At 41.9% G+C, this 21,149-nt stretch overlaps 1 protein-coding gene across 1 annotated transcript in view; it reads left to right on the top strand.

Moving 5' to 3' along the window:
- SUPT16H (SPT16 homolog, facilitates chromatin remodeling subunit) overlaps window positions 1-21,149 on the top strand; it is a 231,307-nt gene that overhangs the window by 57,305 nt on the left and 152,853 nt on the right.

Below are 21,149 nucleotides of genomic sequence, written 5' to 3'. Positions count from 1 at the left end.
AGCAGCTGCAGTATTTAAAATGCTGGTGCACTGAGAATTCCTAGCTATGCTGCACATAAAGAGAAAAATGCTAACACTAAAACGGTGATAACTTTTACTAGAGCATTTTTGCTATTACATATATATTGCAAATATGTTTCTATTTAACCCCTTAATGACAGAGGACGTACTAAGTACGTCATAGAAAAAACTCCCCTTAACGACAATTGACGTACCTGGCACATCCTCTGTTGTTTGAAGTGCTGGAAGCGATCATGATCGCTTCCAGCTGCTTACAAGGGATTGTAGTGATGCCTCAATATTGAGGCTTCACTGCAATCCCCTATTTTGCCCACCGATGCAGATAGGGATATGGGAGGGGGAGGGATGTAGATTGAGGGGGGCCAGCTACACTACAGAAAACAAATGTTTCTCCAACATAGGTGTGTCCGGTCCACGGCGTCATCCTTACTTGTGGGATATTCTCTTCCCCAACAGGAAATGGCAAAGAGCCCAGCAAAGCTGGTCACATGATCCCTCCTAGGCTCCGCCTACCCCAGTCATTCTCTTTGCCGTAGCACAGGCAACATCTCCACGGAGATGGTTAAGAGTTTTTTGGTGTTTAAATGTAGTTTTTATCCTTCAATCAAGTGTTTGTTATTTTAAAATAGTGCTGGTATGTACGATTTACTCTGAAACAGAAAAGAGATGAAGATTTCTGTTTGTAAGAGGAAGATGATTTTAGCAAACGTTACTAAAATCGATTGCTGTTTCCACACAGGACTGTTGAGATGAAGTAACTTCAGTTGGGGGAAACAGTTGGCAGACTTTTCTGCTTGAGGTATGACTGGCCACATTTCTAACAAGACTATGTAATGCTGGAAGGCTGTCATTTTCCCTATGGGGACCGGTAAGCCATTTTCTTAGATTAAGTAAAAGAATAAAGGGCTTCATAAGGGCTTAAAAAACTGGTAGACATTTTTCTGGGCTAAAACGATTATTTTGCTAAGCATATTTTGCAGATTATAACTCTTAATAGTTATAATCTTGGGGATTGTTTTAAAAAACGGCAGGCACTGTATTGGACACCTTTTCTTTCATGTAATTAACAAGAGTCCATGAGCTAGTGACGTATGGGGATATACATTCCTACCAGGAGGGGCAAAGTTTCCCAAACCTTAAAATGCCTATAAATACACCCCTCACCACACCCACAAATCAGTTTTACAAACTTTGCCTCCAAGGGAGGTGGTGAAGTAAGTTTGTGCTAGATTCTACGTTGATATGCGCTCCGCAGCAAGTTGGAGCCCGGTTTTCCTCTCAGCGTGCAGTGAATGTCAGAGGGATGTGAAGAGAGTATTGCCTATTGAATGCAGTGATCTCCTTCTACGGGTCTATTTCATAAGGTTCTCTGTTATCGGTCGTAGAGATTCATCTCTTACCTCCCTTTTCAGATCGACGATATACTCTTATATTTACCATTTCCTCTACTGATTCTCGTTTCAGTACTGGTTTGGCTTTCTACAAACATGTAGATGAGTGTCCTGGGGTAAGTAAGTCTTATTTTTCTGTGACACTCTAAGCTATGGTTGGGCACTTTATTTATAAAGTTCTAAATATATGTATTCAAACATTTATTTGCCTTGACTCAGAATGTTCAACTTTCCTTATTTCCAGACAGTCAGTTTCATATTTGGGATTATGCTTTAAATTATCATATTTTTTTCTTACCTCAAAAATTTGACTTTTTTCCCTGTGGGCTGTTAGGCTCGCGGGGGCTGAAATGCTTCATTTTATTGCGTCATTCTTGGCGCGGACTTTTTTGGCGCAAAAATTCTTTTCCGTTTCCGGCGTCATACGTGTCGCCGGAAGTTGCGTCATTTTTGACGTTATTTTGCGCCAAAAATGTCGGCGTTCCGGATGTGGCGTCATTTTTGGCGCCAAAAGCATTTAGGCGCCAAATAATGTGGGCGTCTTATTTGGCGCCAAAAAATATGGGCGTCGCTTTTGTCTCCACATTATTTCAGTCTCATTTTTCATTTGCTTCTGGTTGCTAGAAGCTTGATGTTTGGCATTTTTTTCCCATTCCTGAAACTGTCTTATAAGGAATTTGATCTATTTTGCTTTATATGTTGTTTTTTCTCTTACATATTGCAAGATGTCTCACGTTGCATCTGAGCCAGAAGATACTACAGGAAAACCACTGCCTGCTGGATCTACCAAAGCTAAGTGTATCTGCTGTAAACTTTTGGTAGCTATTCCTCCAGCTGTTGTTTGTAATAATTGTCATGACAAACTTGTTAAAGCAGATATTTCCTTTAGTGATGTACCATTGCCTGTTGCAGTTCCCTCAACATCTAAGGTGCAGAATGTTCCTGATAACATAAGAGATTTTGTTTCTGAATCCATAAAGAAGGCTTTGTCTATTATTTCTCCTTCTAGTAAACGTAAAAAGTCTTTTAAATCTTCTCTCTCTACAGATGAATTTTTAAATGAACACCATCATTCTGATTCTTTGGACTCTTCTGGTTCAGAGGATTCTATCTCAGAGATTGATGCCGATAAATCTTCATATTTATTTAAGATGGAATTTATTCGCTCTTTACTTAAAGAAGTACTAATTGCTTTAGAAATAGAGGATTCTAGTCCTCTTGATACTAATTCTATACGTTTGGATAAGGTTTTTAAAGCTCCTGCGGTTATTCCAGAAGTCTTTCCTGTTCCTAATGCTATTTCTGCAGTAATTGCTAAGGAATGGGATAAATTGGGTAATTCATTTACTCCTTCTAAACGTTTTAAGCAATTATATCCTGTTCCGCCTGACAGGTTAGAATTTTGGGACAAAATCCCTAAAGTTGATGGGGCTATTTCTACCCCTTGCTAAACGTACTACCATTCCTACGTCAGATGGTACCTCGTTTAAGGATCCTTTAGATAGAAAAATTGAATCTTTTCTAAGAAAAGCTTATCTATGTTCAGGTAATCTTCTTAGACCTGCTATATCATTGGCTGATGTTGCTGCAGCTTCAACTTTTTGGTTGGAAACTCTAGCGCAACAAGTAACAAATCGTGATTCTCATGATATTATTATTCTTCTCCAGCATGCTAATAATTTCATCTGTGATGCCATTTTTGATATTATTAGAGTTGATGTTAGATTTATGTCTCTGGCTATCTTAGCCAGAAGAGCTTTATGGCTTAAGACCTGGAATGCTGATATGGCTTCTAAATCAACTCTACTTTCCATTCCTTTCCAGGGAAACAAATTATTTGGTTCTCAGTTGGATTCTATTATTTCAACTGTTACTGGTGGGAAAGGAACTTTTTTACCACAGGATAAAAAGTCTAAAGGTAAAACAGGGCTAACAATCGTTTTCGTTCCTTTCGTTTCAACAAAGAACAAAAGCCTGATCCTTCGTCCTCAGGAGCAGTTTCAGTTTGGAAAACATCTCCAGTCTGGAATAAATCCAAGCCTGCTAGAAAGGCAAAGCCTGCTTCTAAGTTCACATGAAGGTACGGCCCTCATTCCAGTTCAGCTGGTAGGGGGCAGGTTACGTTTTTTCAAAGAAATTTGGATCAATTCTGTTCACAATCTTTGGATTCAGAACATTGTTTCAGAAGGGTACAGAATTGGTTTCAAGATGAGACCTCCTGCAAAGAGATTTTTTCTTTCCCATGTCCCAGTAAATCCAGTGAAAGCTCAAGCATTTCTGAATTGTGTTTCAGATCTAGAGTTGGCTGGAGTAATTATGCCAGTTCCAGTTCCGGAACAGGGGATGGGGTTTTATTCAAATCTCTTCATTATACCAAAGAAGGAGAATTCCTTCAGACCAGTTCTGGATCTCAAATTATTGAATCGTTATGTAAGAATACCAACGTTCAAGATGGTAACTGTAAGGACTATATTGCCTTTTGTTCAGCAAGGGAATTATATGTCCACAATAGATTTACAGGATGCATATCTGCATATTCCGATTCATCCAGATCATTATCAGTTCCTGAGATTCTCTTTTCTCCAACATAGGTGTGTCCGGTCCACGGCGTCATCCTTACTTGTGGGATATTCTCTTCCCCAACAGGAAATGGCAAAGAGCCCAGCAAAGCTGGTCACATGATCCCTCCTAGGCTCCGCCTACCCCAGTCATTCTCTTTGCCGTTGTACAGGCAACATCTCCACGGAGATGGCTTAGAGTTTTTTAGTGTTTAACTGTAGTTTTTCATTATTCAATCAAGAGTTTGTTATTTTCAAATAGTGCTGGTACGTACTATTTACTCAGAAACAGAAAAGAGATGAAGAATTCTGTTTGTATGAGGAAAATGATTTTAGCAACCGTAACTAAAATCCATGGCTGTTCCACACAGGACTGTTGAGAGCAATTAACTTCAGTTGGGGGAACAGAGTGCAGTCTCTTACTGCTTGAGGTATGACACATTCTAACAAGACGATGTAATGCTGGAAGCTGTCATTTTCCCTATGGGATCCGGTAAGCCATGTTTATTACGATTGTAAATAAGGGCTTCACAAGGGCTTATTTAAACTGTAGACTTTTTCTGGGCTAAATCGATTGATTATTAACACATATTTAGCCTTGAGGAATCATTTTATCTGGGTATTTTGATATAATAATATCGGCAGGCACTGTTTTAGACACCTTATTCTTTAGGGGCTTTCCCAAAGCATAGGCAGAGTCTCATTTTCGCGCCGGTGTTGCGCACTTGTTTTTGAGAGGCATGGCATGCAGTCGCATGTGAGAGGAGCTCTGATACTTATAAAGGACTTCTGAAGGCGTCATTTGGTATCGTATTCCCCTTTGGGTTTGGTTGGGTCTCAGCAAAGCAGATACCAGGGACTGTAAAGGGGTTAAAGCTTAAAACGGCTCCGGTTCCGTTATTTTAAGGGTTAAAGCTTCCAAAATTGGTGTGCAATATTTTCAAAGCTTTAAGACGCTGTGGTGAAAATTTGGTGAATTTTGAACAATTCCTTCATGTTTTTTCGCAATTGCAGTATAAAGTGTGTTCAGTTTAAAATTTAAAGTGACAGTAACGGTTTTATTTTAAAACGTTTTTTGTACTTTCTGATCAAGTTTATGCCTGTTTAACATGTCTGAGCTACCAGATAGACTGTGTTCTGAATGTGGGGAAGCCAGAATTCCTATTCATTTAAATAAATGTGATTTATGTGATAATGACAATGATGCCCAAGATGATTCCTCAAGTGAGGGGAGTAAGCATGGTACTGCATCATTCCCTCCTTCGTCTACACGAGTCTTGCCCACTCAGGAGGCCCCTAGTACATCTAGCGCGCCAATACTCCTTACTATGCAACAATTAACGGCTGTAATGGATAATTCTGTCAAAAACATTTTAGCCAAAATGAACCCTTGTCAGCGTAAGCGTGGCTGCTCTGTTTTAGTTACTGAAGAGCATGACGACGCTGATATTAATATCTCTGAAGGGCCCCTAACCCAATCTGAGGGGGCCAGGGAGGTTTTGTCTGAGGGAGAAATTACTGATTTAGGGAACATTTCTCAGCAGGCTGAATCTGATGTGATTACATTTAAATTTAAATTGGAACATCTCCGCATTTTGCTTAAGGAGGTATTATCCACTCTGGATGATTGTGAAAATTTAGTCATCCCAGAGAAACTATGTAAAATGGACAAGTTCTTAGAGGTGCCGGGGCTCCCAGAAGCTTTTCCTATACCCAAGCGGGTGGCGGACATTGTTAATAAAGAATGGGAAAGGCCCGGTATTCCTTTCGTCCCTCCCCCCATATTTAAAAAATTGTTTCCTATGGTCGACCCTAGAAAGGACTTATGGCAGTCAGTCCCCAAGGTCGAGGGCGCGGTTTCTACTTTAAACAAACGCACCACTATTCCCATAGAGGATAGTTGTGCTTTCAAAGATCCTATGGATAAAAAATTAGAAGGTTTGCTTAAAAAGATGTTTGTTCAGCAGGGTTACCTTCTACAACCCATTTCATGCATTGTCCCTGTCACTACTGCCGCATATTTCTGGTTTGATGAACTGCTTAAGGTGCTCGATAGTGACTCTCCTCCTTATGAGGAGATTATGGACAGAATCAATGCTCTCAAATTGGCTAATTCTTTCACTCTAGACGCCTCTTTGCAATTGGCTAAGTTAGCGGCTAAGAACTCTGGGTTTGCTATTGTGGCGCGCAGAGCGCTTTGGTTGAAATCTTGGTCGGCTGATGCGTCTTCCAAGAACAAGCTACTAAACATTCCTTTCAAGGGGAAAACGTTGTTTGGTCCTGACTTGAAAGAGATTATCTCTGATATCACTGGGGGTAAGGGCCACGCCCTTCCTCAGGATCGGCCTTTCAAGGCAAAAAATAGACCTAATTTTCGTCCCTTTCGTAAAAACGGACCAGCCCAAGGTGCTACGTCCTCTAAGCAAGAGGGTAATTCTTCTCAGGCCAAGCCAGCTTGGAGACCAATGCAAGGCTGGAACAAGGGAAAGCAGGCCAAGAAACCTGCCACTGCTACCAAGACAGCATGAAATATTGGCCCCCGATCCGGGACCGGATCTGGTGGGGGGCAGACTCTCTCTCTTCGCTCAGGCTTGGGCAAGAGATGTTCTGGATCCTTGGGCGCTAGAAATAGTCTCCCAGGGTTATCTTCTGGAATTCAAGGGACTTCCCCCAAGGGGGAGGTTCCACAGGTCGCAGTTGTCTTCAGACCACATAAAAAGACAGGCGTTCTTACATTGTGTAGAAGACCTGTTAAAAATGGGAGTGATTCATCCTGTTCCATTAAGAGAACAAGGGATGGGGTTCTACTCCAATCTGTTCATAGTTCCCAAAAAAGAGGGAACGTTCAGACCAATCCTAGATCTCAAGATCTTAAACAAATTTCTCAAGGTCCCATCGTTCAAGATGGAAACCATTCGAACTATCCTTCCTTCCATCCAGGTAGGTCAATTCATGACCACGGTGGATTTAAAGGATGCGTATCTACATATTCCTATCCACAAGGAACATCATCGGTTCCTAAGGTTTGCATTCCTGGACAAACATTACCAGTTCGTGGCGCTTCCTTTCGGATTAGCCACTGCTCCAAGGATTTTCACAAAGGTACTAGGGTCCCTTCTAGCGGTGCTAAGACCAAGGGGCATTGCAGTAGTACCTTACCTGGACGACATTCTGATTCAAGCGTCGTCCCTTCCTCAAGCAAAGGCTCACACGGACATTGTCCTGGCCTTTCTCAGATCTCACGGCTGGAAAGTGAACGTGGAAAAGAGTTCTCTATCCCCGTCAACAAGGGTTCCCTTCTTGGGAACAATTATAGACTCCTTAGAAATGAGGATCTTTCTAACAGAGGCCAGAAAAACAAAGCTTCTGGACTCTTGTCGGATACTTCATTCCGTTCCTCTTCCTTCCATAGCTCAGTGCATGGAAGTGATCGGGTTGATGGTGGCGGCGATGGACATAGTTCCTTTTGCGCGCATTCATCTAAGACCATTACAACTGTGCATGCTCAGTCAGTGGAATGGGGACTATACAGACTTGTCTCCGAAGATACAAGTAAATCAGAGGACCAGAGACTCACTCCGTTGGTGGCTGTCCCTGGACAATCTGTCTCAAGGGATGATGTTCCACAGACCAGAGTGGGTCATTGTCACGACCGACGCCAGTCTGATAGGCTGGGGCGCGGTCTGGGGATCCCTGAAAGCTCAGGGTCTTTGGTCTCGGGAAGAATCTCTTCTACCGATAAATATTCTGGAACTGAGAGCGATATTCAATGCGCTCCAGGCCTGGCCCCAGCTTGCGAGGACCAGGTTCATTCGGTTTCAATCAGACAACATGACGACTGTTGCGTACATCAACCATCAGGGGGGAACAAGGAGTTCCCTAGCGATGGAAGAAGTAACCAAAATTATTCTTTGGGCGGAGTCTCACTCCTGCCACCTGTCTGCTATCCACATCCCAGGAGTGGAAAATTGGGAAGCGGATTTTCTGAGTCGTCAGACATTGCATCCGGGGGAGTGGGAACTCCATCCGGAAATCTTTGCCCAAGTCACTCACCTGTGGGGCATTCCAGACATGGATCTGATGGCCTCTCGTCAGAACTTCAAAGTTCCTTGCTACGGGGCCAGATCCAGGGATCCCAAGGCGGCTCTAGTGGATGCACTAGTAGCACCTTGGACCTTCAAACTAGCTTATGTGTTCCCCGCCATTTCCTCTCATCCCCAGGCTGATAGCCAGGATCAAGCAGGAGAGGGCGTCGGTGATTTTGATAGCTCCTGCGTGGCCACGCAGGACTTGGTATGCAGATCTGGTGAATATGTCATCGGCTCCACCTTGGAAGCTACCTTTGAGACGAGACCTTCTTGTTCAGGGTCCATTCGAACATCCGAATCTGGTTTCACTCCAGCTGACTGCGTGGAGATTGAACGCTTGATTTTATCGAAGCGAGGGTTCTCAGATTCTGTGATCGATACTCTTGTTCAGGCCAGAAAGCCTGTGACTAGAAAGATTTACCACAAAATTTGGAAAAAATATATCTGTTGGTGTGAATCTAAAGGATTCCCTTGGGACAAGGTTAAGATTCCTAGGATTCTATCCTTCCTTCAAGAAGGATTGGAAAAAGGATTATCGGCAAGTTCCCTGAAGGGACAGATTTCTGCCTTGTCGGTATTACTTCACAAAAAGCTGGCAGCTGTGCCAGATGTTCAAGCCTTTGTTCAGGCTCTGGTTAGAATCAAGCCTGTTTACAAACCTTTGACTCCTCCTTGGAGTCTCAATTTAGTTCTTTCAGTTCTTCAGGGGGTTCCGTTTGAACCCTTACATTCCGTTGATATTAAGTTATTATCTTGGAAAGTTTTGTTTTTAGTTGCGATTTCTTCTGCTAGAAGAGTCTCAGAATTATCTGCTCTGCAGTGTTCTCCTCCTTATCTGGTGTTCCATGCAGATAAGGTGGTTTTACGTACTAAACCTGGTTTTCTTCCAAAAGTTGTTTCTAACAAAAACATTAACCAGGAGATTATCGTACCTTCTCTGTGTCCAAAACCAGTTTCAAAGAAGGAACGTTTGTTGCACAATTTGGATGTTGTTCGCGCTCTAAAATTCTATTTAGATGCTACAAAGGATTTTAGACAAACATCTTCCTTGTTTGTTGTTTATTCAGGTAAAAGGAGAGGTCAAAAAGCAACTTCTACCTCTCTCTCTTTTTGGATTAAAAGCATCATCAGATTGGCTTACGAGACTGCCGGACGGCAGCCTCCCGAAAGAATCACAGCTCATTCCACTAGGGCTGTGGCTTCCACATGGGCCTTCAAGAACGAGGCTTCTGTTGATCAGATATGTAGGGCAGCGACTTGGTCTTCACTGCACACTTTTACCAAATTTTACAAGTTTGATACTTTTGCTTCTTCTGAGGCTATTTTTGGGAGAAAGGTTTTGCAAGCCGTGGTGCCTTCCATTTAGGTGACCTGATTTGCTCCCTCCCTTCATCCGTGTCCTAAAGCTTTGGTATTGGTTCCCACAAGTAAGGATGACGCCGTGGACCGGACACACCTATGTTGGAGAAAACAGAATTTATGTTTACCTGATAAATTTCTTTCTCCAACGGTGTGTCCGGTCCACGGCCCGCCCTGGTTTTTTTAATCAGGTCTGATATTTTATTTTCTTTAACTACAGTCACCACGGTACCATATGGTTTCTCCTATGCAAATATTCCTCCTTAACGTCGGTCGAATGACTGGGGTAGGCGGAGCCTAGGAGGGATCATGTGACCAGCTTTGCTGGGCTCTTTGCCATTTCCTGTTGGGGAAGAGAATATCCCACAAGTAAGGATGACGCCGTGGACCGGACACACCGTTGGAGAAAGAAATTTATCAGGTAAACATAAATTCTGTTTTCTAGACAAGCATTACCAATTTGTGGCTCTACCGTTTGGCCTTGCTACAGCTCCAAGAATTTTCACAAAGATTCTCGGTGCCCTTCTGTCTGTAATCAGAGAACAGGGTATTGTGGTATTTCCTTATTTGGACGATATCTTGGTACTTGCTCAGTCTTTACATTTAGCAGAGTCTCATACGAATCGACTTGTGTGGTTTCTTCAAGATCATGGTTGGAGGATCAATTTACCAAAAAGTTCTTTGATTCCTCAAACAAGGGTAACCTTTCTGGGTTTCCAGATAGATTCAGTGTCCATGACTCTGTCTTTAACAGACAAGAGACGTCTAAAACTGATTACAGCCTGTCGAAACCTTCAGTCTCAATCATTCCCTTCGGTAGCCTTATGCATGGAAATTCTAGGTCTTATGACTGCTGCATCGGACGCGATCCCCTTTGCTCGTTTTCACATGCGACCTCTTCAGCTCTGTATGCTGAATCAATGGTGCAGGGATTACACGAAGATAAATCAATTAATATCTTTAAAACCGATTGTTCGGCACTCTCTAACGTGGTGGACAGATCACCTTCGTTTAATTCAGGGGGCTTCTTTTGTTCTTCCGACCTGGACTGTAATTTCAACAGATGCAAGTCTCACAGGTTGGGGAGCTGTGTGGGGATCTCTGACGGCACAAGGGGTTTGGGAATCTCAGGAGGTGAGATTACCGATCAATATCTTGGAACTCCGTGCAGTTTTCAGAGCTCTTCAGTTTTGGCCTCTTCTGAAGAGAGAATCGTTCATTTGTTTTCAGACAGACAATGTCACAACTGTGGCATACATCAATCATCAAGGAGGGACTCACAGTCCTCTGGCTATGAAAGAAGTATCTCGAATTTTGGTTTGGGCGGAATCCAGCTCCTGTCTAATCTCTGCGGTTCATATCCCAGGTGTAGACAATTGGGAAGCGGATTATCTCAGTCGCCAAACGTTGCATCCGGGCGAATGGTCTCTTCACCCAGAGGTATTTCTTCAGATTGTTCAAATGTGGGGGCTCCCAGAGATAGATCTGATGGCCTCTCATCTAAACAAGAAACTTCCCAGGTATCTGTCCAGATCCCGGGATCCTCAGGCGGAGGCAGTGGATGCGTTATCACTTCCTTGGAAGTATCATCCTGCCTATATCTTTCCGCCTCTAGTTCTTCTTCCAAGAGTAATCTCCAAGATTCTGAGGGAATGCTCGTTTGTTCTGCTAATAGCTCCGGCATGGCCTCACAGGTTTTGGTATGCGGATCTTGTCCGGATGGCATCTTGCCAACCATGGACTCTTCCGTTAAGACCAGACCTTCTGTCACAAGGTCCTTTTTTCCATCCGGATCTGAAATCCTTAAATTTAAAGGTATGGAGATTGAACGCTTGATTCTTGGTCATAGAGGTTTCTCTGACTCCGTGATTAATACTATGTTACAGGCTCGTAAATCTGTATCTCGAGAGATATATTATAGAGTCTGGAAGACTTATATTTCTTGGTGTCTTTCTCATCATTTTTCTTGGCATTCTTTTAGAATACCGAGAATTTTACAGTTTCTTCAGGATGGTTTAGATAAGGGTTTGTCCGCGAGTTCTTTGAAAGGACAAATCTCCGCTCTTTCTGTTCTTTTTCACAGAAAGATTGCTATTCTTCCTGATATTCATTGTTTTGTACAAGCTTTGGTTCGTATAAAACCTGTCATTAAGTCAATTTCTCCTCCTTGGAGTTTGAATTTGGTTCTGGGAGCTCTTCAAGCTCCTCCGTTTGAACCTATGCATTCATTGGACATTAAATTACTTTCTTGGAAAGTTTTGTTCCTTTTGGCCATCTCTTCTGCTAGAAGAGTTTCTGAATTATCTGCTCTTTCGTGTGAGTCTCCTTTTCTGATTTTTCATCAGGATAAGGCGGTGTTGCGAACTTCGTTTGAATTTTTACCTAAAGTTGTGAATTCCAACAACATTAGTAGAGAAATTGTGGTTCCTTCATTATGTCCTAATCCTAAGAATTCTAAGGAGAAATTATTGCATTCTTTGGATGTTGTTAGAGCTTTGAAATATTATGTTGAAGCTACGAAATCTTTCCGTAAGACTTCTAGTCTATTTGTTATCTTTTCCGGTTCTAGGAAAGGCCAGAAAGCTTCTGCCATTTCTTTGGCATCTTGGTTGAAATCTTTAATTCATCTTGCCTATGTTGAGTCGGGTAAAATTCCGCCTCAGAGAATTACAGCTCATTCTACTAGGTCAGTATCTACTTCCTGGGCGTTTAGGAATGAAGCTTCGGTTGACCAGATCTGCAAAGCAGCAACTTGGTCCTCTTTGCATACTTTTACTAAATTCTACCATTTTGATGTATTTTCTTCTTCTGAAGCAGTTTTTGGTAGAAAAGTTCTTCAGGCAGCGGTTTCAGTTTGAATCTTCTGCTTATGTTTTTTGTTAAACTTTATTTTGGGTGTGGATTATTTTCAGCAGGAATTGGCTGTCTTTATTTTATCCCTCCCTCTCTAGTGACTCTTGTGTGGAAAGATCCACATCTTGGGTAGTCATTATCCCATACGTCACTAGCTCATGGACTCTTGTTAATTACATGAAAGAAAACATAATTTATGTAAGAACTTACCTGATAAATTCATTTCTTTCATATTAACAAGAGTCCATGAGGCCCACCCTTTTTTGTGGTGGTTATGATTTTTTTGTATAAAGCACAATTATTCCAATTCCTTATTTTATATGCTTCGCACTTTTTTTCTTATCACCCCACTTCTTGGCTATTCGTTAAACTGATTTGTGGGTGTGGTGAGGGGTGTATTTATAGGCATTTTAAGGTTTGGGAAACTTTGCCCCTCCTGGTAGGAATGTATATCCCCATACGTCACTAGCTCATGGACTCTTGTTAATATGAAAGAAATGAATTTATCAGGTAAGTTCTTACATAAATTATGTTTTTCAGATGGGGGCCTTTTCTAGTCATAGGCAGAGCCTCATTTTCGCGCCACTAATGCACAGTTGTTTTTGGAAAGCAAGGCATGCAGATGCATGTGTGAGGAGCTAAGAACCACTGAAAAAGCTTATAGAAGGCATCATTTGGTATCGTATTCCCCTCTGGGCTTGGTTGGGGCTGGGACTGTATAGGGGTTAAATGTAAAAACGGCTCCGGTTCCGTTATTTTAAGGGTTAAAGCTTTCAAATTTGGTGTGCAATACTTTTAAGGCTTTAAGACACTGTGGTGAAATTTTGGTGAATTTTGAACAATTCCTTCATACTTTTTCACATATTCAGTAATAAAGTGTGTTCAGTTTAAAATTTAAAGTGACAGTAACGGTTTTATTTTAAAACGTTTTTTGTGCTTTGTTGACAAGTTTAAGCCTGTTTAACATGTCTGTACCATCAGATAAGCTATGTTCTATATGTATGAAAACTAAGGTTTCTCCCCATTTAAATTTATGTGATAATTGTGCCATAGTGTCCAAACAAAGTAGGGACAATGATGCCACAGATAATGATATTGCCCAAGATGATTCCTCAAATGAGGGGAGTAAGCATGATACTGCATCATCCCCTTCTGTGTCTACACCAGTTTTGCCCACACAAGAGGCCCCTAGTACATCTAGTGCGCCAATACTTATTACCATGCAACAATTAACGGCTGTAATGGATAATTCTATTGCAAACATTTTATCCAAAATGCCTACTTATCAGAGAAAGCGCGATTGCTCTGTTTTAAACACTGAAGAGCAAGAGGACGCTGATGATAACTGTTCTGACATACCCTCACACCAATCTGAAGGGGCCAGGAGGGAGGTTTTGTCTGAGGGAGAAATTTCAGATTCAGGAAAAATTTCTCAACAAGCTGAACCTGATGTTGTAACATTTAAATTTAAATTAGAACATCTTCGCGCACTGCTTAAGGAGGTATTATATACTCTGGATGATTGTGACAATTTGGTCATTCCAGAGAAATTATGTAAGATGGACAAGTTCCTAGAGGTTCCGGTGCCCCCCGATGCTTTTCCTATACCCAAGCGGGTGGCGGACATAGTAAATAAGGAGTGGGAAAGGCCCGGCATACCTTTTGTTCCTCCCCCTATATTTAAGAAATTATTTCCTATAGTCGACCCCAGAAAGGACTTATGGCAGACAGTCCCCAAGGTCGAGGGGGCGGTTTCTACTCTAAACAATCGCACTACTATTCCTATAGAAGATAGTTGTGCTTTCAAAGATCCTATGGATAAAAAATTAGAGGGTTTGCTTAAAAAGATGTTTGTTCAGCAAGGTTACCTTCTACAACCAATTTCATGCATTGTTCCTGTCACTACGGCAGCGTGTTTCTGGTTCGAAGAACTAGAAAAGTCGCTCAATAAAGAATCTTCGTATGAGGAGGTTATGGACAGAGTTCAAGCACTTAAATTGGCTAACACTTTTATTTTAGATGCCGCTTTGCAATTAGCTAGGTTAGCGGCGAAAAATTCAGGGTTTGCTATCGTGGCGCGCAGAGCGCTTTGGCTAAAGTCTTGGTCAGCGGATGTGTCTTCCAAGACAAAATTGCTTAACATCCCTTTCAAGGGTAAAACACTGTTTGGTCCTGATTTGAAAGAGATTATTTCAGACATCACCGGGGGAAAGGGCCACGCCCTCCCTCAGGATAGGTCTTTTAAGGCTAAAAATAAGCCTAATTTTCGTCCCTTTCGCAGAAACGGACCAGCCTCTAATTCTACATCCTCTAAGCAAGAGGGTAATACTTCACAACCCAAACCAGCCTGGAGACCGATGCAAGGCTGGAACAAGGGTAAGCAGGCCAAGAAGCCTGCCACTGCTACCAAAACAGCATGAAGGGATGGCCCCCGATCCGGGACCGGATCTGGCGGGGGGCAGACTTTCTCTCTTTGTTCAGGCTTGGGCAAGAGATGTTCAGGATCCTTGGGCACTAGAAATAGTTTCTCAAGGTTATCTCCTGGAATTCAAGGAACTACCCCCAAGGGGAAGGTTCCACAGGTCTCAATTATCTTCAAACCAAATAAAAAGACAGGCATTCTTACATTGTGTAGAAGACCTGTTAAAGATGGGAGTAATTCATCCAGTTCCAATAGGAGAACAAGGGATGGGGTTTTACTCCAACCTGTTCATAGTTCCCAAAAAAGAGGGAACATTCAGACCAATTTTAGATCTCAAGATCCTAAAATTTCTCAGGGTTCCATCGTTCAAAATGGAAACCATTCGAACGATCCTTCCCACCATCCAGGAAGGTCAATTTATGACCACGGTGGATTTAAAGGATGCGTACCTATATATTCCTATCCACAAGGAACATCATCAGTTCCTAAGGTTCGCTTTTCTGGACAAGCATTACCAGTTTGTGGCACTTCCATTCGGATTAGCCACTGCTCCGAGAATTTTCACAAAGGTACTAGGGTCCCTTCTAGCGGTTCTAAGACCAAAGGGCATTGCTGTAGTACCTTACTTGGACGACATCCTGATTCAAGCGTCGTCTCTGTCAAAAGCAAAGGCTCATACGGACATCGTCCTAGCCTTTCTCAGATCTCACGGATGGAAAGTGAACAAAGAAAAAAGTTCTCTGTCCCCGTCAACAAGAGTTCCCTTCTTGGGAACAATAATAGATTCCTTAGAAATGAGGATTTTTCTGACAGAGGTCAGAAAATCAAAAATTCTAAGCTCTTGTCAAGTACTTCATTCTGTTCTTCGTCCTTCCATAGCGCAGTGCATGGAAGTAATAGGATTGATGGTTGCAGCAATGGACATAGTTCCTTTTGCACGAATTCATCTAAGACCATTACAACTGTGCATGCTCAGACAGTGGAATGGGGATTATACAGACTTGTCTGACGATTCAAGTAGATCAAAAGACCAGAGATTCACTCCGTTGGTGGCTGATCCTGGACAACCTGTCACAGGGAATGAGCTTCCGCTGACCAGAGTGGGTCATTGTCACGACCGACGCCAGTCTGGTGGGCTGGGGCGCGGTCTGGGAACCCCTGAAAGCTCAGGGTCTATGGTCTCGGGAAGAATCTCTTCTCCCGATAAACATTCTGGAACTGAGAGCGATATTCAATGCTCTCAAAGCTTGGCCTCAACTAGCAAAGGCCAAATTCATAAGGTTTCAATCAGACAACATGACGACTGTTGCATATATCAACCATCAGGGGGGAACAAGGAGTTCCCTGGCGATGGAGGAAGTGACCAAGATAATTCAATGGGCGGAGGATCACTCCTGCCACTTGTCTGCAATCCACATCCCAGGAGTGGAAAATTGGGAAGCGGATTTTCTGAGTCGTCAGACATTCCATCCGGGGGAGTGGGAACTCCATCCGGAAATCTTTGCCCAAATAACTCAATTATGGGGCATTCCAGACATGGATCTGATGGCCTCTCGTCAGAACTTCAAGGTTCCTTGCTACGGGTCCAGATCCAGGGATCCCAAGGCGACTCTAGTAGATGCACTAGTAGCACCTTGGACCTTCAACCTAGCTTATGTATTCCCACCGTTTCCTCTCATTCCCAGGCTGGTAGCCAGGATCAATCAGGAGAGGGCTTCGGTGATCTTGATAGCTCCTGCGTGGCCACGCAGGACTTGGTATGCAGACCTGGTGAATATGTCATCGGCTCCACCATGGAAGCTACCTTTGAGACAGGACCTTCTTGTTCAAGGTCCATTCGAACATCCGAATCTGGTTTCCCTCCAATTGACGGCTTGGAGATTGAACGCTTGATTTTATCAAAGCGTGGGTTTTCAGATTCTGTAATAGATACTCTGATTCAGGCTAGAAAGCCTGTAACTAGAAAAATTTACCATAAAATATGGAAAAAATATATCTGTTGGTGTGAATCTAAAGGATTCCCATGGAACAAGATTAAAATTCCTAAGATTCTATCCTTTCTACAAGAAGGTTTGGAGAAAGGATTATCTGCAAGTTCTCTGAAGGGACAGATCTCTGCTTTATCTGTTTTACTTCACAAAAGGCTGGTAGCTGTGCCAGACGTTCAAGCGTTTGTTCAGGCTCTGGTTAGAATCAAGCCTGTTTACAGACCTTTGACTCCTCCCTGGAGTCTTAGTCTAGTTCTTTCAGTTCTTCAAGGGGTTCCGTTTGAACCCTTACATTCCGTAGATATTAAGTTATTATCTTGGAAAGTTTTGTTTTTGGTTGCAATTTCTTCTGCTAGAAGAGTTTCAGAGTTATCTGCTCTGCAGTGTTCTCCGCCCTATCTGGTGTTCCATGCAGATAAGGTGGTTTTGCGTACTAAGCCTGGTTTTCTTCCGAAAGTTGTTTCCAACAAAAATATTAACCAGGAGATAGTTGTACCTTCTTTGTGTCCGAATCCAGTTTCAAAGAAGGAACGTTTGTTACACAATTTGGACGTAGTCCGTGCTCTAAAATTCTATTTAGAGGCTACTAAAGATTTCAGACAAACATCTTCTTTGTTTGTTGTTTATTCTGGTTAAAGGAGAGGTCAAAAAGCAACTTCTACCTCTTTCTTTTTGGCTTAAAAGCATTATCCGATTGGCTTATGAGACTGCCGGACGGCAGCCTCCTGAAAGAATCACAGCTCACTCCACTAGGGCTGTGGCTTCCACATGGGCCTTCAAGAACGAGGCTTCTGTTGACCAGATATGTAAGGCAGCGACTTGGTCTTCACTGCACACTTTTGCCAAATTTTACAAATTTGATACTTTTGCGTCTTCGGAGGCTATTTTTGGGAGAAAGGTTTTGCAAGCCGTGGTGCCTTCCATTTAGGTGACCTGATTTGCTCCCTCCCTTCATCCGTGTCCTAAAGCTTTGGTATTGGTTCCCACAAGTAAGGATGACGCCGTGGACCGGACACACCTATGTTGGAGAAAACAGAATTTATGCTTACCTGATAAATTACTTTCTCCAACGGTGTGTCCGGTCCACGGCCCGCCCTGGTTTTTTTAATCAGGTCTGATGAATTATTTTCTCTAACTACAGTCACCACGGTATCATATGGTTTCTCCTATGCATATTTCCTCCTGTACGTCGGTCGAATGACTGGGGTAGGCGGAGCCTAGGAGGGATCATGTGACCAGCTTTGCTGGGCTCTTTGCCATTTCCTGTTGGGGAAGAGAATATCCCACAAGTAAGGATGACGCCGTGGACCGGACACACCGTTGGAGAAAGTAATTTATCAGGTAAGCATAAATTCTGTTTTCATATAAAAAAGTAAAAATAAAAATCAATTTTGGCGGGCAAATTGGGTACTGGCAGACAGCTGCCAGTACCCAAGATGGCGGCAAATAGGTAGAGGGGGAGGGTTAGAGAGATGTATGGGGAGGGATCAGGGAGGTTGTGGGGTAAGGGGGATCCATCACAGCAGACTGTATGAAAAAATTAAATAAATGCTTTTTATTTCAGTACTGGCAGACTTTCTGCTAGTACTTAATATGGCGGTGACAATTGTGAGGTGGGGGGAGGGAAGAGATCTGTTTGAGGGGGGTCAAGGGGGGGGGATCAGGGGGTGGGATGTGTCAGGTGGGAGGCTGATCTCTACACTAAAGCTAAAAATTATCCCTACAAGCTACCTAATTAACCCCTTAACTGCTGGGCATATTAAAAGTGTGGTGCGCAGCAGCGTTTAACGGCCTTATTACCAAAAAGCAACGCCAAAGCCATATATTTCTGCTATTTCTGAACAAAGGAGATCCTAGAGAAGCATTTACAACCATTTGTACCATAATTGCACAAGTTGTTTGTAAATAATTTCAGTGAGAAACCTAAAATTGTAAAAAATTTAAGTTTTTTTTTTTTTTAATTTCATCGTATTTGGCGGTGAAATGGTGGCATGAAATATACCAAAATGGGCCTAGATCAATAATTTGGGTTGTCTACTACACTAAAATTAAACCTAAAAGCTCCCTAATTAACCCCTTCACTGCTGGGCATAATACACGTGTGGTGTACAGCGGCATTTAGCGGCCTTCTAATTACCAAAAAGCAACGCCAAAGCCATATATGCCTATTTCTGAACAAAGGGGATCCCAGATAAGTATTTACAACCATTTATGCCATAATTGCACAAGTTGTTTGTAAATAAATTCAGCGAGAAACCTAAAGTTTGTGAAAAAGTCAACAATTTTTTTTCTTATTTGATCGCATTTGCCGCTGAAATGGTGGCATGAAATATATCAAAATAGGCCTAGATCAATACTTTGGGATGTCTTCTAAATAAAAATATATACATGTCAAGGTTTAGTCAGGGATTCCTGAAAGATATCAGTGTTCCAATGTAACTAGCACTAATTTTGAAAAAAAGTTGTTTGGAAATAGCAAAGTTCTACTTGTATTTTTTGCCCTATAACTTGCAAAAAAAGCAAAGAACATGTAAACATTGGGTATTTCTAAACTCTGGACAAAATTTAGAAACTATTTAGAATGGGTGTTTTTTGGTGGTTGTAGATGTGTAACAGATTTTGGGGGTCAAAGTTAGAAAAAGTGTGTTTTTCAATTTTTTCCTCATTTTATTTTTTTTTTATATTAAATTATAAGATATGATGAAAATAATGGTATCTTTTAGAAAGTCCATTTAATGGCGAGAAAAACGGTATATAATATGTGGGTACAGTAAATGAGTAAGAGGAAAATTACAGCTAAACACAAACACAGCAGAAATGTAAAAATAGCCATTGTCATTAAGGGTAAGAAAATTGAAAAATGGTCCGGTCATTAAGGGGTTAAATATCTAATTAATCTGTGCATTTTAATTTTGATCCGAATGTCCCTTTAAATTAAAAATACCCAAAGCTTTTAAAATATGCTATGAAAAAAGAAAAAAACTGCTCCCAAGAAAATACAGTGCTCAATCAATATTAGATTTATTGGTCTATGCCAACATGTCAATGAGGGTCACAAACAATTCTAACATGTTTCACGCAAACACACATGCGTTTTATTTCTTAAAATATGCATCAGTGTCTAGTTATACAAGAAAGTTTAACCCCCCCCCCCCCAAACGAACAAAAAAGAAAATTTATGCTTCCCTGATAAATGTATTTCTTTTTTGACACAATGAGTCCACGGATCATCTTAATTGCTAATGGAATATTCACCTCCTGGTCAGCAGGAGGCGGCAAAGAGCACCACAGCAAAGCTGTTAAATAGCTCCTCCCTTCCCTCCCTCTCCAGTCATTCGACCGAAGTTAAGGATAGAAAGGAAAAACCAAGGTGCAGAGGTGTCTGAAGTTTATAATAACCAACAACCTGTCTTTCAAAACAGGGCGGGCTGTGGACTCATCGTGTCAAAAAAGAAATAAATTTATCAGGTAAGCATAAATTTTCTTTTCTTTTTATTGACACGATGAGTCCACGGATCATCTTAATTACTAATGGGGTTCAATACCCAAGCTAGAGTACACAGATGATACGGGAAGGACAAGACAGGGAACCTAAACGGAAGGCACCATTGCTTGAAGAACCTTTCTCCCAAAAACGGCTTCAGCTGAAGCAAAAGTGTCAAATTTAGAACTTTGAAAAAGAGTGAAGAGAGGACCAAAATGCAGCCTTGCAAATCTGATCTACAGAAGCTTCATTCTTGAATGTCCATGAGGAAGCAACGGCCCTCGTGGAATGAGCCGCAACTCTCTCTCTGGATGGCTGCTATCCAGCAGTCTCAAATGCAAAACGTAAGATACTCTTCCGCCAAAAAGAAAGAGAAGTAGCCGTAGCTTTCTATCCCTTACGCTTTCCTCAGGAAACCAAAAACAAGGCAGAGGACTGACTAAAGTCCTTCGTCGCCTACAGGTAAAACTTTAAAGCATGGACTACGTCCAAATTGTGCAGAAGCCGTTCCGTCTGAGAAGTAGGATTAGAACACAAGAAATGAACAATACTCTCCTGATTAATGTTCAGATCAGAAACAACCTTAGGAAGAAATCCTAATTTAGTACGTAAAACTACCTTATCAGAAAGGAAAAATAAGGTAAGGGGACTCATACTATAATGCTGAGAGTAGAAGAAATAAAACTGTCCAAGATAATTTAATATCTAAGGAATGCCTAGGCTCACACTGAGCCTTTGAAGAACTTTAAGAACGAATTCAAACTCCATGGAGGAGTAGCTGGTTTGAACACAGGTCTGATTCTGACCAAGGCCTGACCAAACAAATGTATGTCTGGGAAGACCGCCAGGCGAACCTGAAACAAAATAGACAAGGCAGCTATGAAAATTCTAGGAATCTGATCCCTATTCCCTTTAAGAGTATCCACTGGAGTCGCACTAGTATAAATATTTACACCATATCATATGGGTAAAGATCTTCTAGACA

The sequence above is a fragment of the Bombina bombina genome, chromosome 2 (assembly GCF_027579735.1).
Source record: "Bombina bombina isolate aBomBom1 chromosome 2, aBomBom1.pri, whole genome shotgun sequence".
NCBI lineage: Eukaryota > Metazoa > Chordata > Amphibia > Anura > Bombinatoridae > Bombina > Bombina bombina.
Note: the sequence above shows the minus strand (reverse complement) of the source record. Positions and strands in the feature narration are given on the sequence as shown.